Raw genomic sequence first — 17124 nt, forward strand, 5'->3', positions numbered from 1 at the left:
GGTTATAGTGACAGTCCTTCCATCAAAGACAATACACATCAGCGACGTGGGCAAAACACCCACCCAGTCGTTAGCTTCACTGCACAAACTGAGTTTGTGGGTAAAAAGGATGACTTCCTATCCAGATCTTGCAACAAACAAGGACTTATTAAGCTTGTGACTGAGGAACTGCAGAAGAAGGGCTGCACTGTTATCAATGCACCAGGGGATGCAGACGTGGACATTGTCAAGGTTGCAATCAAGGTGTCACAACATCAGCCCACAACCTTGATAGGGGAAGATACAGACTTGCTCGTTCTTCTTCTCTACTATGCTGAGACGAACAATAGAGGCCTCTATTTTCGTTCGGACAAATCCAAAGTTCCTAAAGTGTATGACATCAGTGAGATGAAACAAGTCCTGGGTAGAGACTTGTGTTCTCAGTTGCTGTTTATTCATGCTTTCACAGGATGTGATACAACGTCACGCATTTTTGGTGTTGGCAAAAAGTCAGTGTTCCAGAAACTTGTGAAGGGTGAATCAACCATTCAGACCAGTGCGAATGGGTTTCTGCTCCCAAATCAAGCAAAAAATGTCATAGAGGACCTTCGGAGAAAGGCAATGGCAGTTATGTTTGGTGGCAAGAATACAGATTCACTTGCATCTTTGCGCTACAAACTTCTTAGCAAGAAAATTGGGTCTGCCAAATCATTTGTTAACCCAGAACAACTCCCTCCTACAGAGTCCTCGACTAAATGTCACTGCCAAAGAGTTTATTACCAGATCATGGTGTGGACTGAAATGGAGAGTGACATGAATCCGTTGGATTGGGGATGGAGATTGGAGGACAATCACTTTGTGCCAGTTATGACCAATAAAACTGCTGCCCCAGAAAGCCTCCTGCATATGGTCCACTGTAATTGCAAAACTGCCTGCCAAACACAACGGTGTAGTTGCAGACGATACGGACTGCCATGCATGCCTGCTTGTGGACCATGTCAAGTCGAAAATTGTGAGAATCCGCATAATCAACCTTTATGGGAGGAAGAGTGTGACAACTCATTGTAAATCCAAGAAAAAAAGATTTAAAAAAATATAAACAAATAAAAAAAATACAAAAACACAAAAAAAACAAAAACAGTATAAAATACAAAAGCATGAAAGAAAAAAAGCAACAAAAAAAATAGGGGTTAGAGGTACTGAGCCTTCACGTGGCGGCCCTGTTTTGACTCATTTCACAGTACCACACAGTAATAATGCATTTATTCCCAAAATAAATTGTTGAAAGCTTCAACAGAATTTGATTTATAAGTAAAAAAAAGTTTCTTAATTTTTAACATAAATACCCTTATAACCAATTTTTTTATACATATTTGTACTTATAATCACTTCACTATAATTTATATAAGCTAATTGGATTCCTAGATCACCAAAACATAGGGTTAGAAACCAAAATGACTTGTCTAGGATGAATAATGGAGTAGTAATGGTCTTTTATGGAACTGGCGGCGGCCATCTTGAAAATGTTACACTTCTAGTGCTCCGATTTTGGTAAACTTTTGATATGTTATTAAGTACACCTGATACTACAATAAATCATTGAGAAACCTTTTGTTCAATTTTTTTTGGGGTCAAACCATATATTCAGCCGCCTAAAATGTGCAGACGAGAACAGAAGAGTTTTCCAAGCTGCCACAAGGCTGGCACCTCAAAGAGGAGAGTTGGAGGGATGCTAGGATGAGGTGAAGGACATGGTGCTCCTCCTTCTGTCCTATTTCGATGAAAAAGAGGAGAACCTCTTCCACTATGTAGAAGAAACTTGTCTTGCAAATGAAATACAAGTGCAGCGATTGCCTGTGACACCATGCATAATTGTATGTGGTAAGTTCATGTTCACTTTTACCATAAGAAAATAATACATGAAATACAATTTACAATGTTAGTTGTGGTTCTTTCCTGTCCCAGGTCTGGTGTTCTTGTTTTACCTGTATCTTCTTTGCAGGAGCCAGCTGCTATGCCTCAAAGCAGTTCATGCTGAGTGTAGACCGCACCATTGTGAATGACGAAATTCCCAACTTCATCTCTGCCGTTTGCTTGATGTTTGGAAGCTATTACTGCCTTAACATCCACTACACACAGAGAAATAGGGGTATGGTTTATGTACCCTAAAGGTATATTTGTCATAAAAGTACCCTGTACGTTATAGAATGGTACTTGTATGGTCCTTATGGTGATAATTGTGGACCTTTGAAGGTACAAGATCGTTGATGGCCACAAAGGGTACATAGTTGTACCTTTAACAAACAGGGATATTATTTTTTAGCAGGCAATGCTGTTTTAGTATTAAAAGAAAGAAATAAAGAACTGTCTGATCTTATTTAATTTCCAATCCAACTAATAGGCTAAAAAAAAATCTGATTTAGGCCATTTATTTTTCCATCCATACAGTAGATAAACCAAACGATTTAGAATCAGATCTTAATACCATTTCATTCAGACAACAAAAGTCTATATATATATATATATATATATATATATACACACATTTATTTTACCTAAGTTTAGTCTTTAAGTTGACCAGTGGTGACAACGTGCACCACTGGTCAGCGACAATGAAGTCAGGAAGCTGAAAGAGAAGTTTGGCCACAAAAAACAGCCCTCAGCTCCCTCTTCATCTGGAAGCTTGCGTCGACGGGCAGCTAATCAAACATGTGTAAGTCCTTTGCCATATGTATAATTTTCTGTTTTTAATCAGTTTTACATTTTCACTTTGTACCAGACAATATGGTATACTCCACTTGTGACGCTGGCCAAGTGTCACATTTAACTTGCCCAGTTATACTCAAATATGGCACAGGGAGTTTAATTACTTGCATTGGGTTCACAACAATAAAATATAAGGTTACACTGTTTAAAGTGCCGGGTGTAAAATTATTGTGAAACCCAAATTGAGCAATTATATTTGTCGACTACGCCACCTTTGTTATATATCAACACTTCCTTCTAAGGCTACACACAGGTTTGAGCTAATACCAGGTAATGTTTCTGAGAACAACACAGTAAAACCTTGCTTGAGAGAATCTGACACGGAAACAGTTTATAAAAGGTAAGTACATTTATTGGTCCCTTGACATCGGCTTCTTCGCCATAAAATACACATAGAAAACCATAAATCAAATATACTACTAAAAATCCCTATCCTCCTATGACGTCAAATAAACTAACTAACATACAATCAAATACTACTAAAATCCTATGACAGTGGTGCAAATTAGTAGAGTGCAAATACTAGCAAATCATGTGTTCCAAATTACTTCAGAAGTAAAGGGACAATGCTAATAAAGTGCTAAATACTCATCAAAAGGCATCAAAAGTTCAAGTGTCCAATGTGAGGGTTTGTAGCTTAGGCCAGGAATCTTTGTCATGCGCTCTTCACGTCATCGCCTGAAATGACAGAAACTGGAACCAGTTCATCTATTCATGGGTAATACATTGCAATGGCTCTGGGGTAGTGGTTATAAAAGTTAGCGTTGCGTGGTCAGGTACTTACTCCGGAGGCAGGAATTACCCTGCCTACTGATGGAGTTGCGTGTGCAACGCTATCGCCACTGCCCCGCCGCTGTTCGCTCCAATTCCTTCTCCACTCCTTCTGGTGGTGCTCTCACTCGTCTGGCTCGCTCGTCCTCCGTCCCCTCCGACACTCTCTCGGTTCCAACAGCTCCTTCTCTCTGTATTGCCTTCACCTCTCTGTATTCACAACCTTCCTCTCTGCTTGCTCTGCACCTCGAGCTCCGGTGGTTTCACCTTCACCTGGCTCAATACACATTTTAGCTCCAGTGGTTTGTCTTCACCTGGCTCTCTCACACACCTCCTCTGTGGGTGTTCTCTCTTCTGTGTCTCTGCTTTGAATGAGGCAGCGCTCTCATTTATAGCGGGGAAGCTCCGCCCAGCTCTGCTCTCACTGGTCGCCTTTCGGGTTCGGTCATTGCCACAGCTGTCAGTGTTCAACTACTCAGGGCAGTGGAATGTGACCCAGGGACCAACAACCAATTATTGCACATACAGAAACGAAAAATAATATAATGAAATCATCACACACATGCTTTAAGACTTTAAATATGATGTAATAAAAAAATAATTAGCAATACCCCTTTTTCAACCCTGTCACACACTCACATTCCTTTCCACTGAATAATAATGAATGCAGTTCAGTTTACTTTTTTTTGTAATCCAAAAAAAAAAATTAGATAATATCTGAGCATTATCTAATAATTGATAACATTTAAATGGCACTGTTCCAAGTATCAAAACTGCTTCACATAGTTGGGAACACAACTCATCCACCATCTGTCTATGCTTTTGCCAAAGGAAATGCCTGTTGGTGAGGTTTGCACTTCTGTGGCGGCCCATGTGACCTTGCTGCAAGACGAATATCGGAAGACAAATCCAGACGTCCTCACAGTGAAAGATCGTATGGCGCGAACGTTCTACTGGAGACGCCGTGAAATAACCGAAGGGATGCCCGTGGAGGATGTTCTCACAAAATATCCATTCCTGGATAAGTATGCTGAACACCTGAATGTTACAGGGGAGCATTATCAATCTGTCAGGGGTCATTAACTACATTTGGTTAAAATTAACTTTTTGTTAACCATGGCTAGAAAATCGCAACATACTATATACTGTGTAAAATGTTCATGAATGGCTAAATAAACTTGTTTGACAGCCTATTATCAGTGATTTTACTAATATTGGATTCCTGTTTTGTATTTTCAGACATTTAACCATTTATACCCTCTATACTTGTTTAAAACCAATCCTGTTAAACCCATCTATGTAGTAATTTTGGATATTGTGAGATTAAGAGTATATAATAGTTGTGAATGTTAATCATACTTGTGTGTTTTCTACAGTTTTCTGACGAGGTTGACCGAATCCATCCATCCACCATTAGTTTCTGTCATCGCTTCAGGGAGGCTTCACTGGTGTTTTGCCGAAAGTGCTTGATCTTGCCGTGGGAAAATCTCCCCAAGCAAAACACTTCACCGACGCAAGACAGGATGCCATGGCTGAAGATATACCAGGTAGTGACATCACTTTGCTAATGAACCACATTGCGCACTTGAAAATCTTATGTGATTGTGACGGTCTATATTCTTACTGCATTGCAGAAATCGACTTCAGGGTAGGGCTTTCACGACTAGAGATTTTTACAGGTCGACTAATTTGACCCAGTGGTAGTCGACTAGTCGACTAGTCGAAATTTACATTAATTATTATTTTATTTTAAAAAAAAAATGTTTTTGGGGGTGCATTGTTTTAATGCCATCCGACTACTATATTACTATTATTATTATCCTCCTGCCCTTATTTTTTATGGCGTTTTAAGGGAAGCGCTTCTGGCACAGCAGCACAGCACCACAGCAGCGTCTCCAAGGATCCCCATTGCCCAATAATAGGCTTTTATTGGGCATACTTTTGACCCCCTTTTGATAAAAAATAAAGTCAGGAAGATAATAATAATAGTAAGATAGGCCATTACTATGGCATTTAAAACATTTTTTTTTTCAACTATTTGACTAGTACCAACAAGGTCGACTAGTGGTTATACTAGTCGGTAGCACTTTAAACGAACGTCTTGTTAACAAACATTAATTAACAACTTATTAAGTACTTATTAACAGTTAATAAACAACTTATTAAGTACTTATTAACAGTTAATAAACAACTTTAAGGTAGTTATTAACTTTATTATGTGTTTATAAACGTTTATAAATAATTTTACGTGCTATTAACAAACTTTAATTAACAGTTAATAAACAACTTATTAAGTACTTATTAACAGTTAATAAACAACTTATAAGGTAGTTATTAACTTTATTATGTGTTTATAAACATTTATAAAGAATCTAACGTGCTATTAACAAACATTAATTAACAGTTAATAAACATCTTATTAAGTACTTATTAACAGTTAATAAACTATTTGTAAGGTAGTATTAACTTTATTATGTATTTATAAACGTTTATACGAACTTGAAAGTACTATTAACAAACATTAATTACAACAAATAGACAACTTACTAAATACTTATTTACAGTTAATGAATTACTTGTAAGGAAGTTATTAACCTTTATTATGTGTTTATAAACGTTTATAAAGCATTGCACGTCATATTAATTAACAAATAATAGACAGTTTGTGAAATACTTATTAACTGTTAATAAACAGCTTATGATAATGATAATGATTTTATTTGTATAGCGCTTTTCTAAACAAAGTTCCAAAGTGCTTTACAGACATGTCAAAACAAGTAATAAAAACAACCAAGCAGTAGTAACAACATACAACAAAAATATACAGCAATAGAAAAAACGAATAGACTTAAGAAAAACATTTAGCATACAAGTGTGTTTTCAGGAGAGATTTAAAAGAAAGCACCGATTGTGCCAGCCTCAGCTTCTCGGGGAGGGCGTTCCATAGCCCAGGGGCCCGGATTGAAAAAGCCTGCTCCCCCCGGGTAACAAGTTTTGCTGTAGGAGTGACCAACAGAGCCTTGCCTGAGGACCTTAAATTACGCTCCGGTTTGTAGGGCTCCAACATATCAGAAATATATTTGGGAGCCTGGCCATGCAGGGCTTTGAAAGTAATAAGTAAAATTTTAAAATCGCTTCTTGCGCTAACAGGTAGCCAATGGAGAGCCGCCAATATAGGGGTGATATGGTCACGCCTCCTAGTATTAGTTAAAAGCCTAGCGGCAGAGTTTGAACTAGTTGAAGACGGGATAAAACTTTTTTGCTCAGGCCGGAGTATAGGGAATTGCAGTATTCTAGTCTTGAAGAGATGAAGGCATGAATGACTATTGTAAGGTCTGCGACTGACAGAAATGATTTAATTTTGGCTATGTTCCTTAATTGAAAGTAGCAGGATTGGACAGTTTTTGTTACCTGTAGGTTGAAGGAGAGGTTGGAATCGAACATCACGCCTAGGTTACGGGCAGCCAGGGTTACATTTGAGGACAGTGTTCCTAGTTCGGAGTGGAAGGGGTGGGTGGTGTTTTGGGGGCCAAAAAATATTATTTCCGATTTTGTTTCATTAAGCTGGAGAAAATTTTGGGACATCCAGAGTTTGATATCAGACAGACATGACAGAAGGTGGGACATATTTCCAGTGACACCGGGTTTGAGGGGGATGTAGAGCTGGGTGTCATCCGCATAGCAGTGGAAATAAATACCGTGTGTGCGAATAATATCACCAATAGGCAGCATGTATGTAGTGAAAAGTAAGGGACCCAAAATTGACCCCTGGGGGACGCCACATTTTAGGGGAGCCCGGGATGAGGAGGCCTCCCCAATTACAACTGAGAAATCCCTACCAGTCAGATATGAGCTAAACCACTCGAGCGCTACCTCATTAACGCCGACCCAATTTTTCAGGCGGTCCAATAGCAGACGGTGGTCCACCGTATCAAAAGCCGAGCTCAGGTCAAGTAAAAATAAAACTGAGCAGTCACCGACATCCGCAGCCATTAAAAGATCATTTGTGACCTTTAAAAGTGCTGTTTCAGTGTTGTGCAGTGCCCGGAAACCTGATTGAAATGTTTCAAAAATTGAATTAAAATTCATAAAAGAGATAAGTTGCTGGGATACTATTTTTTCTAAAATCTTTGATAAAAAAGGTAGTTTGGATATTGGCCTAAAATTATTTAAAACTAGGGGATCCAGTGATGGCTTTTTTAAAAGAAGTTGGACCAAGGCGCTTTTCAGGCTTGTGGGGAAAACGCCAGTGGAGAGGGAGCAGTTAATGATCCTTAAGATAGTGGGCCCAACTGTAGCTAAAGTCTCCTTCAGGAATGACGTGGGTAAAATATCTAGTGGGCAAGATGAAGATTTCATATGAGAAATGGTGTCCCTGAGTGTTTCAATTGTAACGGGTTCAAAGGAGGAGAGTTGAAAAAGTGGCTGCTGGTTATCGACCTGATCACTCAGACTCGGAGACAACCCCTGTCTAATTACCTCAATTTTATTTATAAAGTGCTGGAGAAATTCTTCACATTTTTTTGGAGAAGCTTCTAATGACTGAGATGGTGGTGGGTTTATAACCCACCCCATAGTTAACAGGACGTTCGTTTATGAGATCGTTATTAACTTTATTCTGTGTCTATAAACGTTTATAAAGACTTATAAATACTATTAACACGACACTTATTGACAACAAATTAACAACTTATAAGATGTTAATTAAATGCTAATAAGTAATTAATAAGTTGTTTATTAACTGTTAATTAATGTTAGTTAACAGGACGTTCGTTTAAAGTGGGACAGTGTATTATAAACATTAACAAATCCTTACTTAAGTATTTATTAACATTTAAGAAGTGTCTTATAAGTTGTTTATTAACTGTTAATTAATGTTAGTTAACAGGACGTTCGTTTAAAGTAGGAACAGTGTCGGATAAACATTAACAAATCCTTACTTAAGTATTTATCAACATTTAAGTAATAATGCATTTATTAACACTTTTTGCAGCTACCTGGTCTACAGTGGGAACAGTTTCTCATTTTAAAAATAATGGCACATGATCATTTTTGGAGGGTGTTTTTCATATTAAATCATATAGTGTAATAGATAAATATGTGTTGAATACTTGAGTACTTTATTTAGTTTATGTAATATGAAAATTATTGTATTTTTAAAGACATTTCACATACTGTATATGTTTTTCAGCCTATGCAGGTTTCTGATCCTGTCTGGGCCTAGAGTGTATACATGAATGGTGTGTGCATGTATTGACATCCATAATCGTTGCATTACCACAAACTCACTCTCACAACCCGGTTTCTGTCGATGAAGGGAATGGTTATTGTGCTATATCTTGCACAATGAAAGATTAAATATATATATATAAAAACACATGAAATTGAAATTGATAAAGAGTATGACTTTAAATGAATAGACCATAAAAGCTAAAACAAATAGATTTAAATACAATTTTTACAATAGGTGAAAGACAAAAGACACTATAAGATGGATCTTTAATATCATTTTTTTTTATTTTTTTATCTGTTACCAGTGTTTGAAAAATAAATCACATCTTTTACTTAAGTAAAAATATCAATGCTACAGTGTAGAAATACATGTTACAAGTAAAAGTATGGTGATCAAAATGTATTTGAGTGAAAGTACAAAAGTATTGGCATCAACATATACTTAAAGTAACACAAGTAAAAGTACCCATTGTCCAGAATGTCGCATTTCACAAGTTCAAAATGTATATATATATTTTTGGTTGAATATAGCAGATCTACAAGCCCACAATGTGTGGCATCGCAGCACATAGTGAGCTTGTAAATCGTCTATTTTCAATTGACCGAAATGTATATACGGCTGAAGTACTTCATGTATGCTTTATAATAATAATGAAAATCTACAAAGTAAGTATTAATTAAAGCTGTCAAATAATTGTATTGGAGTAAAAGTATAATATTTGACTCTGAGATGTAGTGGAGTGGCTGAACCACGAAAGGCCAAATGGAAAAAAACAAGTGAAAAAAACAATCAAAGCTTTGTCAGAGCAATGCTCCATTTTCCATGCCAAAACTGACGACTTTGGCTTGAATGCACACTGTGTCAAGGCATTCTTTAGGCTAGCATAAGTGTTATTTCTTTCGGCTGAACCACGAAAGGCCAAATGGAAAAAAAGGGTGAAAAAACAGATGTAGTGTAGTACAAGTATAAGTACTGAACATTGGGAACACTACAGTAAAATAAAACATCCTCAAAAGTGTACTTAAGTACAGTACTTAAGTAAATGTACTTAGTTACTTTTCCACCACTGTTTTCCACAACAAACAGTCCTGGCGACTGAGACCTACACTCTGTAACGCTTAGCTATGTCATGGAGCAGCCTACCAAGAGGGCCGTCTTTGTGCTTCAGGCCCAGCCATTCCGTCCACTCAACAAGACAGAGGTGGTCAGACAGCAAGCGCTCTGTGCGATTTCCTCTTTGTCGCCAAACATGTTCCTTCACGCTACGCCAGGCCCTCTCGATATGCTGGGTGTGAGCACCTGTTCGGGGATCTACAAACCACCGTGAATGGTTCACAGTCTGGTGGTTGTAGGTCTTTTCTCCCTCTTCTTTCCACAAGCCGCAGCACTGGCTTGGCTCTCTGGCTCTGCTTTACACCAACCATGCCGAACACCCATGTCTTCCTCCTCCAAGTCTCACCGACCCTTCCTCTTGCATACTGTTGTGATGACAAAAACAAATAAAGAAAAATAAAAGAATGAACATCTCCGGTCATTTACAACTTCAAGACAAACATGCTTCATAAGTCAAATAAAGACAGAACACAAGATCATGTATTAAAGCTACAAAACAACTCAAAAAATGTTGTTAGGTCAAGTTCCAATATTTGATTTTTGAAAAGAGTGAATAGAGCCAGCCCCCAGTAGCCTACCATTAGGCTTCTATAGAAAATACTTTTGAACACGTACTCTATCGACTGTTTTACAAATTCAAATAGTCAAAAATCTTAGGATATAACCTTATTATCCATAATCAATGTTGGGCTTTACTTTTCCAACCACATGGGTTAGGGTTCTACCTGATTTATATTTGTCTGCATGCAAAGCTCACAACGCACTGAGGGATGCGTTAAGAAGGTCTTAGAGCCACAATTCTCAATGTGTGATGCTAGCGACCATCCTTTAGACTAGAGCATGGGTCTTCAATAGGGGGTCCAGGTTCTCTAGGGGTACTCATATTTACTATCCCCCCCCCCCCCCCCCTTATCTTATTATATATGACATCATGTTCTAATTTGAACATTATTCGAAAATAGCTGATCTACAAGCTCACAAGAGCGTCCACTGTGATGCGTTGTGACCGTGAGGAAAATAAATTTGGCGTAGACTCTAGGCTCTTTTTCTGGAAAAGAGCAGACCAAGTAAAGTGGCACGGTATTGAGGGTTTAAGTGTCAAAATATTGTCAGAATTAATATTTTTAAAGAAAATATGTGGCAACAAACAAGTTTATTTACACAACACTGATGATAAGTGTTGTCTGACAACACTGATGATAAGTGTTGTCAAACAAGTTAATGGAGCCATTAATAAAATATATGAAAATGTTTATACTGCAACACAATTTCAGACAATATGTAGTGGGGTCCCCGCCTCATCTCTCTCTCAGCTAAGGGGTCCTTGGCCTGAAAAGCTTGAAGACCCTTGTTTTAGAGAAAGCAAAGAGAACTGTATGTCTCTCTATGTCAGTGTCATCCAAATGACTGAAACCAGTCGTGGACTCATGGCAACTGAGAACTTAGTCCATCCAAGATACATGTCAAGCCCAGTAGTTGAGTTTACATATTTTTCAATCTGAATGACAGCTTGATTACAACTCTACACCAGTGGTTCTCAACCTGGGGGTCGCGACCCCCAGGGGGGTCGCCAAATAATTTTGGGGGGTCGCCAGATTTTTTTGGTGAATTTGAAAAAAAAAAAAAAAAAAAAAAAAAGTTTATTTTTTATTTTTTTTAACAAAATATTTTTTTATGTTATCATTAATTCATGTTTTATCAGTTAATTTACTCAATTTACCCACTTTTTGCAAAAATGTTTTGATAATAAACAATTATCAAATAACCTATTGTAATTAAATTAACCTTCGCGCGCGCGAACGGGACCGCACGCGTGCACGCGGGGGGTCGCGGGAAATAATATCATTATTTTGGGGGTCGCGGCCTGAAAAGGTTGAGAACCCCTGCTCTACACACCTTTCTCTCATGGCGGAAGAGACTTTCATCGATTACGGCAATCTCTCTTCTTCCGCCAATGAGCTGTCCTGCCTCATCTTCTCCACAGCCCTTCTACAAATCGTCCTCATTTTTTTCGACATCATCGACAGGCTTGTACTCCTGGCTGCAATATTGTCCTCCATCATGTCCACCTGCCTGAGACGGAGGCCCTGTGCGAATCTGTAGAACACATACAGCACATAATACATTTGCAGGTGTAGTTCACTAAATGTATCTTATAAAAAAAGGAAAACCCTAAAATCATGTAACTGTCTAATTTATTTTACCGATAAATGTACTGCATCCACTGAAACAGTGACAGTCTTGAGCCTTGGAACAAGGACTTGTGCCTGATGGACTTCACAGGTGTTGTCCCTCTGTGAACTTATCGCTGGCATTTCCTTAGAAAAAGCAAAGAAAAGTGTAGTTTTCAAAGAGATTGTAGATGCAGTTTACAAACTTGATTAAAAAAAAGATGTATGTAGAATAAACCTGCCCACATTAAGTTACACCAATGAAAAGATAAAAACGTAATTTTAGTAAGTCTGATCAAGCAGAAATTGCTATTGACATTAATTGCTGGCCACTGGTTCACCATTCTCAGCTGCTTTGACAAAGGCATATGTCAGTGGTTCTCAACCAGTGGTCCGGAGACCACCTGTTCTCCTTGAGGGTATTCAATGGACCCTTATGTCTGTGACTCGTGTAAAATGAAACCAAATGGACCCGTTTCATTTTACACTCTCAATAGTTAAATTGTTTAACAACTGCATTACTTAATGGGTTCCCAAAATCTTCAGCCCGCGACCCCAAAATAAAGCAGCCATTGACTCAAGACCTCACCTAGCCCTGGAGGTAATTTATGCACATTACTTTTGCACGTTCCGTCCGCAACTCTAATGTATTTTAGTATGACTTTTGACTGTAGGACTACTACTTGTACTGTTAATAATCTTGTTAATATATAATTCAATCAATCACATTTACGGTACCTAATGAGCATTGTTGGGCAAGTTACTTTATTTTAGTAATATATTACTATAACTTATTACCTTCCTTTTAATACATTTTGAGACATAGTACTGTCTGAGCAACAGTAATATATTAATTTTACATATTACTTTTTAGTTGATTCAAAATGAAAAAAAGAACAATTAAAGAATCTTTAAAAAAAGAACAATTAAAGAATCTTGATTTTGTATTATTATTATTATTATTATTATTATTATTAATAATATTATTATTACCCTTATTATTATTATTATTATTATTATTATTATTATTATTATTATTATTATTATTAGCCCACAAATTATTTTTGGGACAGAGAGATGGCAGCTGAGTAGGCATTTACATTATAAGATAGGATTATGAATTACATTAATGAATCAATTTATTTACTTAAATGAATCAATTAATAAATAAACATATAGCCTACCTTCTATAATGTAGCCTATAATGACATGACAAGACACAAGCCTCTTTATTTTTTGTAATTTAAGTCCACAGAACAAGGACTGCATAAGCAGCATAGAATGCAAATGAAAGTGCTGTAAACTGTTTAAGGTGCTTTCTATACTCCAATAAAGTATTAAAAACATACCTAAAAATTGTACTTAAGTACAGTACTTGAGGAAATGTACTTAGTTACTTTCCAGTTTCCACCACGGCCCACATGGCTAAATAGCATGTACATCAATATGCATGCAAATTAGCCATGCGGTTCTATGAGAGTGTATACAAGCGCTATAGCCATCACGGTTGTCTGTTTCACCGTCATGGATGAACTTCAACCTGGTGTTTGCACTTGCTCACTTTTTGCTCCATACATCTACATAAACGTTCACATTTAAAATATAAAGTGCTGACCCCATGACCCCACGTTTCGTTACTAACGCACGTTACCCAACACTACTAATGTGATGGGTAAAATGTACTATTTGTAATCATTTTAGGTTGTAATTCATTCTTTTTTTGGGTAAAATATTTTTTATGACTAACTAATTTAGAGACCGCACCGCCAGTGTCCCGGGAACCCCCAGTCTTAATATACAATGAGCGTTACCCTTATATGTAGAGAATATAGAATAATTATTTTGATCAACATTGTCCTGTTATCTCTTAACACATCAATACAGTACAAAAGTGTGGACAAATTCATATCCAAAAATAAAATAGTTTTGTGTCTGAGATGTTAAATCTCATCAAATGGTGGTCCATGTCTCAAATGGGTTATTTAAATGAAAAATGGTGAGAACCACTAGCATATGCCTAGCCTGATTAAAAAGGCAAACAAACTGCCTGTTCAACGGTGCCGTTCTACTATTAACCTTGATAACATTCTGCTGTACTTCAACATTAACAAGTTATGTGGAATACACGTATTTACTATAGTGCTTCTCTCTCGCATCTCATCGGAGTACTGGTGAGGGATGTGCCGAATAGCATAGTTCTTTATGTCTTGCAGAGCCACAAGGTTGTCTGCCAAGATTCGCATGACAATTATGGTCATTCTGTCCTTGAACTCGGTGAGCACCTGAAATTGAAATTATGAAAAGTAATATTGGATTAGTGATTTGCCTACAATTATTTCAAGGAAAAAAAAATATATTTCTAACTTTTGTGGTATTCTTTATGATTGTATTAAATACTTTAACACTATTGTAATATAATGACTAGTCGAGTGGAAAGTATCTAAAACCATACAACAAAAGACTGATCAGCTCAAACTTATATTGAATATTAAAATAAAGATAGATTAACCCAAAACAAGTAAGGTAAAACATAATGAGATACAATTCTGGATTCTTATGGCTAAACGCCCAAACACATACAGTAATCACCCAAATAGATTTCATACAAGTCTCTGAAAAATTGAAGACTGGGAAGCATAGACAGACAGACATCAGGCTCAGATAAGCCTGATAAATCAAGTTTAATTCACCTCTGCACTTGGGAGCAACATCAGTGGGGATATTTCACCAGATGTCTTGCGAGGACCTTCTAAATGCCAGAAGTCCACTTTGTTTTTGTGGGCAAATTGCATTGACCAGAGGAGGAACTTGTTTGCATGGTCCTTGGTTTGGTGTCGACCATGCACAGCCATCTGTCGAATACAATTACATTACTCAATACTTAGTGCTGTAAATGCATTGCATGACTCATGTAATTAAATTAATATGTATTAAAAGTAATAATTATAATAATGTACAGTATCACTGTAATTCAATTAAAGGTGTATTCATTTGAAATTATAATAAATAAATAAATAATAATATATTAAATTACTTGAACATTGTCCCAGCACAAGGAATATGACATCTTCTCTCTCGGCGGGGTGAACTGCAGCTGGCGTCTGCTGGAGGTGATGGTTGGGGTTTTCTGAATAAATAAGACAATACCCACAAAATACAACAATAACCAGTCAATGTAATAAATGTGTTTTCATTCTTCAATGTTAGCTACACATTTTTATTCATTAAATACTGTTAGACGAAATGTTATAATACCTCAACAGCAGCTTTCCATTCCATGATCTGGGCATCATGTCCACTCCTAATTTTATCAACATGCCCCCGTGCAGAAATCTTCGATTGGCTTATCCCAAGTGCATTGAACATCGTAAATACACTATGGGAACAACCTTGTCGCCAGAGTTCTACCCCAACACAAGCCTGGATGAAGTAGTGCTTCATAGATGTGAATAACAACATGGAAAGGACCATCCCCAACCTTTGGTCAATGACCTGCTGTGCATCTTCCTCTGTCTGTAAGCTTTAGATTAAAACATATATAAACAGTAATTTACAATTAATATATTGCGTACATAAAAAATCAGATCTGTCACAGTAATAGGAAGTATTGATGTCATCTTACCTTGCATTTTGCCTGCCACCCGCAAACTTGTGTGTCCTGATATCGGCTGCCTCAGGGAACATTGACCTCAAAAGCATCATTGTCACTGGAGCCTTTTCATCTCCCCAGACCAGTGTGGCATCCCAGGAGAACTTTCTGACTGTCATCCACAGTGGGTTTCGCACAAAGTGGCCCACTGGTGTCTTTCAGCATTTCCTTTCTCTGGCAATTCAAAAATATGACAACATGACATACTCCATAAAAATGAAAATATAATAAATAATTAAAATATAACATTTTATTACAAATAGCTATTAGATTGAAATTATGTAAATTGGTCTACAGTACAAACTAATAAAATACAGTTTAACTAACATACCATAAATTCAAATAACAACATCATTAAAGTACGCTTACCTCCTTAGTGACTGTCTCACACAATGCCTTTATCATGGCATACTTGACCATTTTTTTGCTTCTGAGAAGCATGCGAAAACCATCAGAAAATCGTTTTTCTTTTAAAAGTTTTATCCCTTTGGCCAAGGGATCGTGTATTTTCAGTGGTGATTCTTTTTGTTCTCCTGTCGATGACAATAAAAATGGTGTGTTGACGGTGTTACCAGCTGGGTTAAGACGTATCTTTTTGGCACGAGGTGACTTGCTGGGGGTCATGGGTGGGCTCCTGTATTGGGTCTTGGTTGATGTTTGACATTCTGTACTGTCCGGGTTCTGGTTGGGGGTCCTGTCTGTTCTTTTGGTCGGCGTCATGGTGGGGGTCCGGGGTGGGGTCTTGCTTGACATCATGGTGGGGGTCCGGGGTGGGTTCTTGCTTGACATCATGGTGGGGGTCCGGGGTGGGGTCTTGATTGGCATCATGGTGGGGGTCCGGGGCGGGGTCTTGATTGGCATCATGGTGGGGGTCTGAACTGAGGTCTTTGGCATCATGGTGGGGTTCTGGGGTGGGGTCTTGTTTGGCATCAAGGTGGATGTCTGGGCTGGGGTGTTGGTTGGTGTTTTTTGGGGGGTCTCCAGTGGGGTCCGGTTGGGGGACGTGGCTGTAATCTCGGTTAGAGTCATGCTCTGCATCTTTCTCAAAGTACTGCCCACAGCCACAGTCCTCTTACTTCCCTTTCTTTTAGTATTTTTAATTAAATGCATATTACATTTATAACAAATATAATTAAGTCTATCCACATTGGGGAACAACAGACTGCATGTTGTGGGACTGGCAAGGTGTGCTAGTCTATGTCTGTTGTAGCCTTTCTTTCTTTTGGTGAAATCACCACTACAATTGCTGCATTTGGGCATTTCCTCCTCCATTACTGGGGTGCTCCTTCCATTCCGACATCTCGCCACTCCGACTAGTGGCTTCCGCGTGCAGTTAGGGTTAGGGTTATGTATAGGGTTCGTTAACGTCGGAAAGGCGACATGTCGGAAAGGCGACATGTCGGAAAGGCGAAATGCACCCTCCATTACCTGCTCAGGCAGCT

The sequence above is a fragment of the Gymnoscopelus microlampas genome (assembly GCF_963454915.1).
Source record: "Gymnoscopelus microlampas genome assembly, chromosome: 15".
NCBI classification, from domain to species: Eukaryota; Metazoa; Chordata; class Actinopteri; order Myctophiformes; family Myctophidae; genus Gymnoscopelus; species Gymnoscopelus microlampas.